A 12228-nucleotide genomic window follows, 5' to 3' on the forward strand; every position below is an offset into this window, starting at 1 on the left:
GAGGAGAGATTGCAGTTAGTTGTATTCGCAGTCAGATAAAGTTTGAGGTGAATGTATATTTAGTATAGTGCAGCAGGGACTCCGGCAGGACTAATTATGACAGCCTAACTAAAAGGGTGGGTTCAGAAGGAAACACAGAGATGAGGGCTCACTGGGATGTAGAGCAACCGAACACTTCACCATCAACAGACCTGAGTGATCAGTGAGAGTTGGGAAGACAGCATCTAAACATACCAGTTCAATAAAGTTCATAAAGTGCTATGATCTGGGGTTGCTGCAGTTCAGGTCTCGGTTTAGCAAAGTGTGTCCAAAGAATGAGGTCAGCTGACTAATATGAATATAGTGAATGACCATATTATTCCACCAATGGATTTTTTCATCAATGATGACCCGAGTATATTCCAAGATGACAATGTGAGGATTCATTGGGCTCAAATGGCAAAAGAGTGGTTTTAGGGAGAATTATAGAGTCTAGACCTTAACCCCATGGAGAATCTATGGGATGTGCTGGAGAAAGCTTTGTGCAGTGGTCCAACTCTCTCAATTGAAGAAGTAAAATGAATGCAACTCTGGACTGGAATCAGTTTTGTGACATTGCAGAAGCTTGAGAACGATGCCACGATGAATGTGTGCTGTAGTCAAAGCTAAGCTTCACCTTTAATGTGCAAACTGAGGAATCAAAACTGTTTCCTGCTGAATGTATATTTTAGACCATGGGTTCTCAAACCTTTTTTTTATTATTAAAATAAACGATACTGAACTCCACACTCATCTTAAACTCATTTTATTTTCTATCTACACAACCTTTTCGTGGCATATCAAAAACTTGTACTAAAGTACAACTAAAACATGTGTACTACAAACCTACAGCCAGAGGGAGACAGTGTGCAGGAGTTCTTCATGAATGTTGTAAAAGGCTAAAATCAATTAAATTACTCTCACTGTTCTTCTTGGTGTAGCTTGTGCAGCATTCTTGTTTCAGAACCTCCACCCATAGAAAATTTTACTAACACAAGCAGGAATACAAACATCTCTCTAAGTTTGGTGGTTGAGGCAGAAGCTCAACTGCAAATCAGCAAAGTTATAATGAAACCAGAGCTTTGTATGTTATTCCTCTACTAAAAGCAACACTGACTGTAGTCTGAATGGTTTTAAAAAAAAAGTAAACTTAAAGCAGGACCTGCGTTCATTAAGACTGTGTTACTTTTTGTATGCTCTTGTACATCTAGATCAATTAAGAGTTGTAAACTCAGACTGGAAGTCCTGAAAAAAGTCAACAAAGAAAAGCAGATAAAGAAAGTTTAAACTCAACAGGAAAACTATAGTAAAAACAGTTCAACAAGTCAGTGGATTGACACTGTATTAAAGTGAGACCAATAAACACAGTACCACCTTACAGTTCCTATGGTAAAAGCAGAGGCAGGAAAGCAGCCAGCAGGTGGCAGTTTAAATGTGGAACACGAGACCTCGATGTTAATTTATACAATTTAATAAAAAAATAATTAAAACTAAAGTTTAATGAGTGGCTTTGGTTTCTAGCAGTATTTGTAGTAATAACTGATGGTGGATCATGTATAAAATGTTGCTAATGGTTGTTTTGCCAATAAAACCTCCAGGTAACTCAGATCTAAAAACCAATAGTATGGAGAAACAAAATGCTGCCACTGGCTGAAAGGCAAGGGACACTCTGTACAGCTGCCAGTCTGTCACAAGGCTGACACGAAAACAGGCTCAAATCCAGTATAGGGTCAAGTTAAAGTCATCTGTTAGATAATAATAATCCAAAATAAAAAATAATGTTGTTATTATCATAGTGTGCTATTTAAAACATTTGGTGGCAGTACTAATTAACAATGTAGAAAATAATATTTCACATACATTTTGGGATGAGACAGTTAAAAACTGTAGTGTATTTATACCAATTGAGGCAGAAACCACACATTCACAGTCACAGAGGAAGAAGGCGGGCTTTACTTGGTGTCACTACCAGAAGATTCAAAAAGTTGATCACAAATAAATGTGCAGGGGAATGGAGGAAACATCTCTACAGTTTCTGGTCTGTAAGTACAGAATCTGTTTGTCTTTAAACCTCTGTAGTGTTTCCAGTCAGGGCACATAGTCAATACTGGAGATATGAAGCATGTAGAGTAAAAACACTGTTAACACACTGTCTTGACATAATTTTGTAAACCACACAAACCTGTTTCTAAAGAGATTTGAGTAAGTACATAATGTACAGTATATTCAATTCAATTCAATTCAATTCAATTTTATTTGTATAGTTCTTTTTACAATTGACATTGTCACAAAGCAGCTTTACACAACCAAAGAACAGTACATGAACAGTGAATGTGTAAGAATCATAATAATCAGATTTTCCCTGATGAGCAAGCCGAGGGCGAGAGAAGGCAACAGGAAGAAACCTTGAGAGGAACCAGACTCAACAGGGAACCCATCCTCATATGGGTGATTACATGCTGTATAGGCAGCAGGCAGTTCAGTATAACAGTTAATGTCTATTTAAAACAATGTATATTAAAACAAACTAAAATATTTATGATTGAAAATAAATTGAAAATTATGGCAATGTTTAATGTAAATATAAATTAAAATGTTCAAAATGTCATGGTTTTATAAAATATCTGCTCATTTTGAATTTAATGACTGGATAATATGGGACAAGAGCAACAAAAGACTAGAAAAGTAGTGTATTCTAAATTCTTAAAATAAATAGATATAAACAAAAATCAAAACCATTCAATGAAACATTTATCCATTAATTCAGTTAATTCGCAACTTATCAGTATATTGACTGGGTATCAAAAGAGCATCACAACTTTTTAGAAGTAAGCTTTGGTCGTAACCACTCAGTGAAAGTGCTCAACTTGAGGGGAACATGAAATAACATTTCCCAACTTTCTGAAGATTTTGGATCATTTAGAAGAAGTGAAACTGAATGACTGATATTTGAGCCCTCAGGCAGCACTGTATTAAAAACAGAAATGATTTGACAGTGAAAATCAGAGCACGGGGTCAGGAACAGTGGACATAGTTTCTTCCTTCATCTACAAATATAAAATGTAAGTTCAAGTCTACCATGCAAATAAATAACCCACTTATACAACATGCAGAAAAGTAGCAATGAGTGCAACAGCACCGACCTCCCTGAACTTCCTCATCCAGGTCTTTGATCTCTCTCACTCACTGCTCTATGCAAGTGAACACTGTTTTGTGGTTCGCTCACCTCAAAAGATCCCAAGAAAAACCTTTCAGTTCTGTGGTTCCACAATGCTGGAACGATCTACCCACCTCTGCACGATCAGCTGCTTCACTCTGAAGCTGAAAACAGAACTCTTCTGAATTTTTCTCTGGACTAAGAAAATAAATAAATATTGCACATATACCCCATGAAACTGAAGCAGCTCTTCCTAGAGCATTAGACTTTAAAGTTCATCTCTTTGGCTTAGATATTTGCTTTGTTCCAGCATCACTCACTAGTAAGTTGCTTTGGATAAAAGCAACTTCCTAGTGAGTGATAAAAAACTAAATGTAAATTTAGAGTATTGTAGTGATGTGATGTCAGTGGCACTTGTCTTTTGTTGTGAGTATAAATAAAACAAAATGAGTCCAAGCTCATTACGATCAACTGAAGTGACAAAGAACTGTCAACTGTACATAAATAATTCTTAGTAAACATGTTTTTCAGTGAAGTTGACGTGAATCCCACACTTCCCTTTGTTTGTCATTTCTCTTTAGTTCTGACCTCACTGCTGTTCTGCACAACGGACCAAGGTTAGTGAACTTATTATATCACAGTTTGAGTCTGTTTGTTAATTTACAACTTTTTCTCTTTATGTTCCTGTGAAACCAAACTGCGACCATAATAAGGGTTTTGTAGAAAACATATTCACATTCACTTTTTTCATGAGTCAACATCTACATTTATTTTTGGAAACTAAGTTATAACACTACAGTCAAAAAATGAATGATGTACCTCCAAAATGTAGCAAATGTCATAAAGTAATGCGCTTTCTTCATGTTTATGTGTCTGTATGTATTTAATGCTGTAAGAAGAATTTCATTTGTTTCATGTTTAATTACTGCTGATTTGTGCTTTTAAGGTAATACTTTGGTATTTTTTTTCTTTAATAGCAGTGGCGCATGTAGAGTGGTTGACAGTTTGTGACCTGAGAATGTCTAAGTGCTGCTGCCAAGAGCAGTGTAAAAATTGGGAGGGTTGTGTCAGGCAGGGCATCAAAAAAGGTTTTATGTACAACAGTAATGATCAGCAGTTTTTAATTTTAAACTCGACAGTTCGTCTGACTGTGAGTCCCAACAGCTCACAGGTTTTTAAAGAAGAATCTGTGTCTCTGAGCTGTGAGGAGGACGACAGCTCTGCTGGATGGACACTGAGGAGGAACACAACCAAACGACAGATGACTCAGTGTGGAGATGGTTGGGGAGAACCAGCTGGTTCTTCCTGTAACATTAATGACATCTTCCCACTGGACAGTGGAGTTTACTGGTGTGAGTCCAGAGAGGGATCAACCAGTAGCATCATCAACATCACTGTCTCTGGTAAGATCAGACTGTGGAGTTAGTGTTGATGAGTCTGTGTGGAAATGGATGAAATGCTGTAGTTTGTCTCTGTGTTGAGGTGGATCAGTGATCCTGCAGAGTCCTGTCCTCCCTGTGATGGAGGGACATGATGTCACTCTGCACTGTCAAACAAAGAGCCCTCCCTCCAAGCTCCCAGCTGATTTCTATAAAGATGGCTCCCTCATCAGGACTGAGCCTACAGGTCACATGACCATCCACCATGTTACCAAGTCTGATGAAGGCCTCTACAAGTGTCACATCAGCAGTCATGGAGAGTCTCCACCCAGCTGGATCTCTGTCACAGGTCAGGAGGAAAACTCTGAGTTCAACATTTATTTCATCCACACATTCACCTGAACAGGTGGATTCTCTCTACAGAGAAACCTTCAACCCCACCCTCCTCCTCCCTCACTACTATCCTTCCTACTAAAGACCTTTACCCAACTTCAGCTCTGACCCTTCTGACCTCTGTGAACCCTGTGACTTCTACCATCCCTGTGACACCAGCATCCATTCCTCCAGAGCTTGTGTTCAGTCTGGTCCTCCACCTGGTGGTGTTCTGTCCGTACTTCATCTCCACTCTCCTCATGGTGTCTTTATATCGACACAGACCCACAGGTAACACTCTGAATCAGTCACTGACCTCACAAACACTAATCAATCAATCAATCAATCAATCAATCAATCAATCAATCAATCAATCAATCAATCAATCAATCAATCAATCAATCTCAGTGTCTCTCGATACATTTTCTGACTGTAGAAAATCACCTGCCTGTTTCCATGGTGATGACCTCACCCACCCAGAATGAGCAGGGATTGGAGGATGACTATGATGATGTCACTGAACTGATTCATTGTGATCAATGTGTTCTTCTACTTCAATGAAGCTAAAATATTTTGAGTTGTCAAAAAACGTTTTTAAATAAAGTTTTTTTTCTTTACACCTTTCTCAATGTTTCTCTCACCCAGATATTTGCAGCTCATGTGGAGCAGTTTTCAGTGTTCTGTAGGTTCTAGATAAAAAACATTATGTAACAAAACATCCAGTTTAGAACAAAGTAAAAAACCTTTGTCTTGTGGCTCCGTTCCTTTCACCTCATTCTTTTACCTTTTTTACTGAGTTACATGCTGAATAATCAACAAAAACAATAAGTGGAGACTGAATTTTTAGCTCTGTTCTATTAAAACCTAAATATCCCATTAAATTAATTATATTCTGGTTTAGCAGCACTGAATTATTTATTTTGTCTGTTCTCTGTATTATAAACATTAAATACATCCAGGTTCAGGTCTGTCACACAAACACCTGAGTTCATGTTTAATTACATTTACATTTATTTATTTATTTATATTTATTCAGACACTTTTATCCAAAGAGACAATTAGAAATATCTAAACTAGGAGAACTTTACTTTAAAGTACTGTAGGAGGAGCTGTTTTCATTTCAGGAGGTGGAAGTTACTATTACTGCTGTTATTATTACTATTACTATCACTCTCTCTCTTCATTCATTGTTTAGCTCGTTTGACCACTGCTCTCTTACTGAACCAGAAAGGAAGAGACCTGTGGTGCGTTCACTGACGGCTGTAGACAAATCACTGGACATAAATTCTTCTTCTGATGACTATATTTAAAAACATATATTAATTCTGACTGTTTAAGTAAAGAGGAGAAGAGTGGATTAGTGTAATCTGATTACTCCCCTTCATTGTGCTGATTTTTAAAACAGTTCAATTTGATGTCATTTGTAAAGTGACAAATTACAACAGAAGTCATTTCAAGGCACTTTACAGTGTCTAACAGGGTGAGTGGAAAGAGAAATGAGAAAAGAACAGCAGGCAATAAGACAACAACAAGCATCAAGAACATTGGACAGGTGAACTGGATTCTGGAGATGTACAGCTCCAGGCCGAGGATACCTGCAGAAAAGTACAGAGAGAGGGAGACAGAGAGGAGGAAACACAACTACAGGAGAGAGAAGACACAAAGTTAATGACATGAAATGGTAGAATTAGAATGGATAGAGGAGAAAAGAGAGAGGAGAGGAGCTCAGTGTATCAGTAGAGGTCCCGCAGCAGAATAACCTATATCAGCATAACTAAGAGATGGTTCAGAGTCACCTGATCCATCTCTAATTATAAGCTTTATAAAAAAGGAAAGTTTTAAGTCTAGTCTTAAATGTAGAGAGGGTGTCTGATAACTGAAGAGTGGTGAATGAACTGCAGACTGAAGACTTTAATTCAGCTGCTGATTCATTACAACAGTAATAATCACAGCCTGGAGTTGTTTAATCACAACGTTATTCATTTTCCATTAAACTAACAGGACAGGAAAAATGCAGTAACTGTGTAAATATCATGAATGTTCAATTCAGGAACATCTGGTTTACAAATCATAAAGTTCTACAGTAGATGAATCAACAATAACTCAACATTCATTGAAACTAGTGACTTATTAATATAGTTGAATGTTATTTTACTTTCCTGCTGCTGAAAACACTAAGTTCAGATTAAGAAGAAGAACATGTTAGTTTAGTTTTATAAGTTAAAGTTAAATACAAACGTGTTACTTCCTTGTTCTCTACTTCTACCAGTGTGGACTCAGTATGTACAAAATATTCACACCAGCTTTAAGGTGTGATACAAAGTGTTGAAAACAGAACAGCTGCACTCGGTGTCAGATGGTTTTATACACCACAGATTTCAGTCCTGAGGAGCTGGTTACTGCAGATCAGGTTTGTTAATGTAGAAATTCATGTCAAAGTGAATCAGAACATCATGTCCTTAAAAACAAAGACATGAAAAAGCAGTCAGAGTCTTTGACTTTCATTAAAACTCAAACACTAACTCATAGATGAATAAAATCAAACCAGTCGTAAGAGGAGATCCTGACTAGAACATTTATTACTGTCCTGTAACAACTCTGGTTTATTATTAGCCTTATTCTCATAAAGAGGTGAAGTTACTCTGAGGTGCTGGTGTCTCTGGCTGGTTGGATGAAGGTGTTGTGTGGACGAGGGACCAGGATCTTTCTCTGCAGAGGCCGGACAGTGAGTCCTGGGGGCCTCAGATAGATAATGTTAATATGACAAAAGTCAAAGGAAGCAGGAAAGTTTTTTTTGACATTTTAGTGCAGGGAGTGTGTCTTCATGGTGGAGACGAGTCTGGGTTGTTGTTGAGAAGTGCTGTCTGCAGAGTCAGAGCTGAGAACTGGCTGAGGTGGAAGTGGTGAAGGTGAGAGCACACAAAATGGCCGATCCCAGTGAGTCGCTATCTGCCACGTGGTAACTTGAGGTGAGTGAAAGACTGAGAGAGGAAAACGTGTGAGCAGCTTGTACTTCACCAGTAAACAGTTGTTATTGTAGTGAAACACTTTAGACTACTGTACACAAAAAGGTGAGTAGTTGTTGAGAAATTCTAATTTCTTTCTGTTCAATTTAAGGTGTATAGCACCAAATCACAACAGAACTCATCTCAAGACACTTTACAGTGTTTATAGGTTTAAGAACTTAAAAAATATAATTGTATAAAGAATTATATAGCAAGGTATCAGAGTACTTCATGTTCAATAGTGTGCTGTAATTTTATAACAAATAATAATGCTCTTCATTTAACTTATAATATAAAGCTGCTGATTCTGTTTCCACTGACAATTTATCTGCTGGTAAAGCTGCAAAATAAGTGTTGATAAGTGTTGCCCTCTTATTTCCTTTACTTCTTCCTGTAAGTACACAGTATGTACAAAATATTCACACCACTTTGTAAGGTGTAATATAAAGTGTTAACAAAACAGCTTCACTAGATGTAACTAACAACAGTCAGATGATCTTATATCAAATGGTATAAATGATGATACAATATAATGAAGCCAAAGACGAGAATCAAGACATTAAACTATAATAAAAAGAGAAGTCAGAGTTTCAGCAGATCTCTGACTTTAATTCCAGCTAAACAGCGACACAGTAAATATAGAAGAACAGAAGCAGTTGGTCAAGTTGTGAAGGGTCAGATGTGAGGAGGGAGCTGCTAAACACACTGTACTAGTAAACAGTATCCTGCAGTAACACTGGACTGAAACAAGTCAAACTAGAACTCACTAGAACTAGAAACACAACATTTGACTGGACACATCTTTTGGACCAGACTGATAATTATTATAGCAGTAATTTAAACACATGTCAGAACTGGATCTGTACTTTTCCTAAAACCACACAGTTCATTTTAGATGTGTCTTCATTACTGCTCCACTGTTCTGATGATGTTCTTCACCTGCTGGATGATTACGTTCACTTTTAACATCCACCTGGTTTACGGCTAAACTCAGGAGAGAAGCTACAGTGAAAACTGTGAAATGACCCTGAGGCCTGCAGCACGTTATCAGCTGTAGATGAGGATTGTTTACATGCTACAGTGTGAGAGATCATTAGTGAAGAACTCCTGAACACTGTCTCCCTCTGGCTGCAGTTTTTATTAGTACACGATGTTTCACTGACTGCTGCTTATTTCTATGTATCACTTAGTATGTTCAGGTATATTTGTACTGAACTACAAGTTCTTGATACACCAGGAAAAAGTCTTGATGATGAAAGTGGATCAGTGTGGAGTTCAGATCAGTCTCAACATGAACTAAAAGTAAGAACGTGTCACTTCACATTCAGAGACCTGTGGAACCAGATTCAACCATAAAGTTGTTGTTGAATTCTCACAGACTCTCCACAGATTTCTGTCTCTCTGTAGTTAAAACCTGTTGATATGAGTTCAAACTAAAAGTCCAAGCCCAAAGCTAATGCTAACCTGAACCAGTTCATAAACCTGTTGTGGTTCTTTGTTCTCTGTAACCTGGCACACAGCAAGTGAGAACCAGGGTTATTATCTTAATGGTTACTAATTTAAATTAATACTAAAACAGTTGGTTTAGTAAAGTTAAATTTAGTAAAAGAACATTTTAAACCATTAAATTTAGTTGATAATTAACTAAAAATAATAATAATAAAGATTCATTGTCCTCTTCACCAGACTCATTAACACAAGCAGGTGGAGTTAATGAGTCCATGAAATGAAAAACTAGTATTTTAAGTAAATATTTGTAGTATTTTATCAGTGATTATAGTGAATTATTAGCCTCAGCTTTGCAGAAATTAGTGTCAAAGAAATAGTTTACTTAGTGATTTTTTAAAATCATTATATAAACTTAGTGCTGTTTTCTGAAAATATCTATGTTGTATATATATATATATATATATATATATATATATATATATATATATATTGTATGATTTAAAAAATATGAACTTACAAAAATGATAAAGTTTCTTACTAAAAATAATTAAAATAAATTTCCCTGATAAAATAGACTGACATTAATTCCACACAGTAAATACTGCAGTTAATATTACAGTAAATACAATCAAACCTGTTCCAAACATAAACCCTGCTCATCATCAACATTACTGATAAAGACAGAGTCAGAAATCAAATATGAAGTAAAACTTTATTGACAAATGAAGTTTGACATATTTATGTAGAGTACAGAAAATTTTAAGCACCAGTAAATAAAAGAAGCTGCACACAACAAACAACAGTTTACAATAGTTAATGCAGATATAGAATTTATTAGGTTTGTAGTAAAATAAGCTAGTTAGTTAGTTAGTTAATTAGTTAATTAGTTAGTTAGTTACAGTGGCTTGTAAAAGTATTCATACCCCTTGAACTTTTCCACATTTTCTCACATTATGACCACAAACATAAATATATTTTCTTGGAATGTTATGTAAAAGACCAACACACAGTGGAATACAATTGTGAAGTAGAAAGAAAATTATACATGAGTTAATTTATTTTTTACAAATAAAAAACTTAAAAGTGCAGTTTGCAAATGTATTCAGCCCCCTTTTATCTGAGTGCATCCAGTTGCCTGCAGAAGTTCCCTGATGGTTGCTGACTGATTGAATGTTGACCTAATGAGTGAATAGAGTCCACCTGTGTATAATTTAACTCAGTACAAATACAGCTGTTCTGTCACAGCCTCTGAGGTTTGTTAGGAGAATATTGGGGAGCAAACAGCATCATGAAGTCCAAGGAACACATCAGACAGGTCAGGGGTAAAGTTGTGGAGAAATTTAAAGCAGGGTTAGGCTATAAAAAGATTTCCCAAGCTTTAAACATCTCACGGACAACTGTTCAGTCCATCATCTACAAATGGAAAGAGTATGGAACAACTGCAAACCTACCGAGACATGGTCGTCCACCTAAACTAACAGGCCGAACAAGGAGAGCACTGATCAGAGATGCAGCCAAGAGGCCCATGGTGACTCTGGATGAACTGCAGAGATCTACAGCTCAGGTGGGAATCTGTCCACAGGACAACTATCAGTCGTGCACTGCACAAATCTGGGCTTTATGGAAGAGTGGCAAGAAGAAAACCACAAGAAGTCCAATTTGCAGTTTGCCAGAAGCCATGTGAGTGACCCAGCAAACGTGTGGACGAAGGTGCTCTGGGCAGATGAGACCAAAATGTAACTTTTTGGCCTAAATGCAAAACGCTATGTGTGGCGAAAACGTAACACTGCACATCATTCTGAACGCACCATACCCACTGTCAAACAAGGTGGTGGCAGCATCGTGCTCTGGGGCTGCTTCTCTTCAGCAGGGACAGGGAGACTGGTCAGAGTTGATGGGAAGATGGAGCCAAATACAGGGCAATCTTGGAGGAAAACCTGTTGGAGTCTGCAAAACACTAATAATCTGACTCAGCTTGAATTGTTTTGCAAGGAAGAATGGGCAAAGATTTCAGTCTCTAGATGTGCAAAGCTGGTGGAGACATACCCCAAAAGACTTGCACCTGTAACTGCAGCAAAAGGGGGTTCCACAAAATATTGACTCAGGGGGGCTGAATACTTTTAGATAGATAGATAGATAGATAGATAGATAGATAGATAGATAGATAGATAGATAGATAGATAGATACTTTATTGATCCCTAAGGGGAAATTTTGGTGTTGCAGCAGCCATTACACACAAAAACATTTGAACATTGAGTAACATAATCTACACAACGATACACGAGACACAGTACAAGAATGACACAGAGAATAGACAGTAATACCAACTAAACACACAGTAGGACTTGAATGTAAAGTGACTTAGTTACACATTGTTAAACCATCAGCGTGGACACTGACTCTCTGTCAGGGAGTCATTGTACAGGCTGATGGCTGTTGGCACAAATGACTTCCTGAACCGTTCCTTTTCACAGCGGAGCTGGAGAAGTCTCTGACTAAAACTGCTCCGCTGTTTGATAAGCAGGCTGTGGAGAGGATGTGAGCTGTTCTCCATGATGCTCAGCAGTTTGTGCAGCATCCTCCTCTCCACCACCTGCTCTAAAGGTTCCAGAGAAGCCCCCAGCACAGAGCCAGCTTTCCTGATCAGCTTATTCAGTTTCTTAGTGTCGCTGGCTCTGATGCTGCTGCCCCAGCAGACGACAGCAAAGAATATTGCACTGGCTACAACAGACTGGTAAAAGATCTGCAGCATCTTGTTGCACACATTAAAGGACCTGAGCTTCCTCAGGAAGTAGAGTCTACTCTGTCCCTTCCTGTATACAGCCTCTGTGTTTTACAAGCCACTGT

This window comes from Anabas testudineus, chromosome 18, assembly GCF_900324465.2.
Source record: "Anabas testudineus chromosome 18, fAnaTes1.2, whole genome shotgun sequence".
NCBI lineage: Eukaryota > Metazoa > Chordata > Actinopteri > Anabantiformes > Anabantidae > Anabas > Anabas testudineus.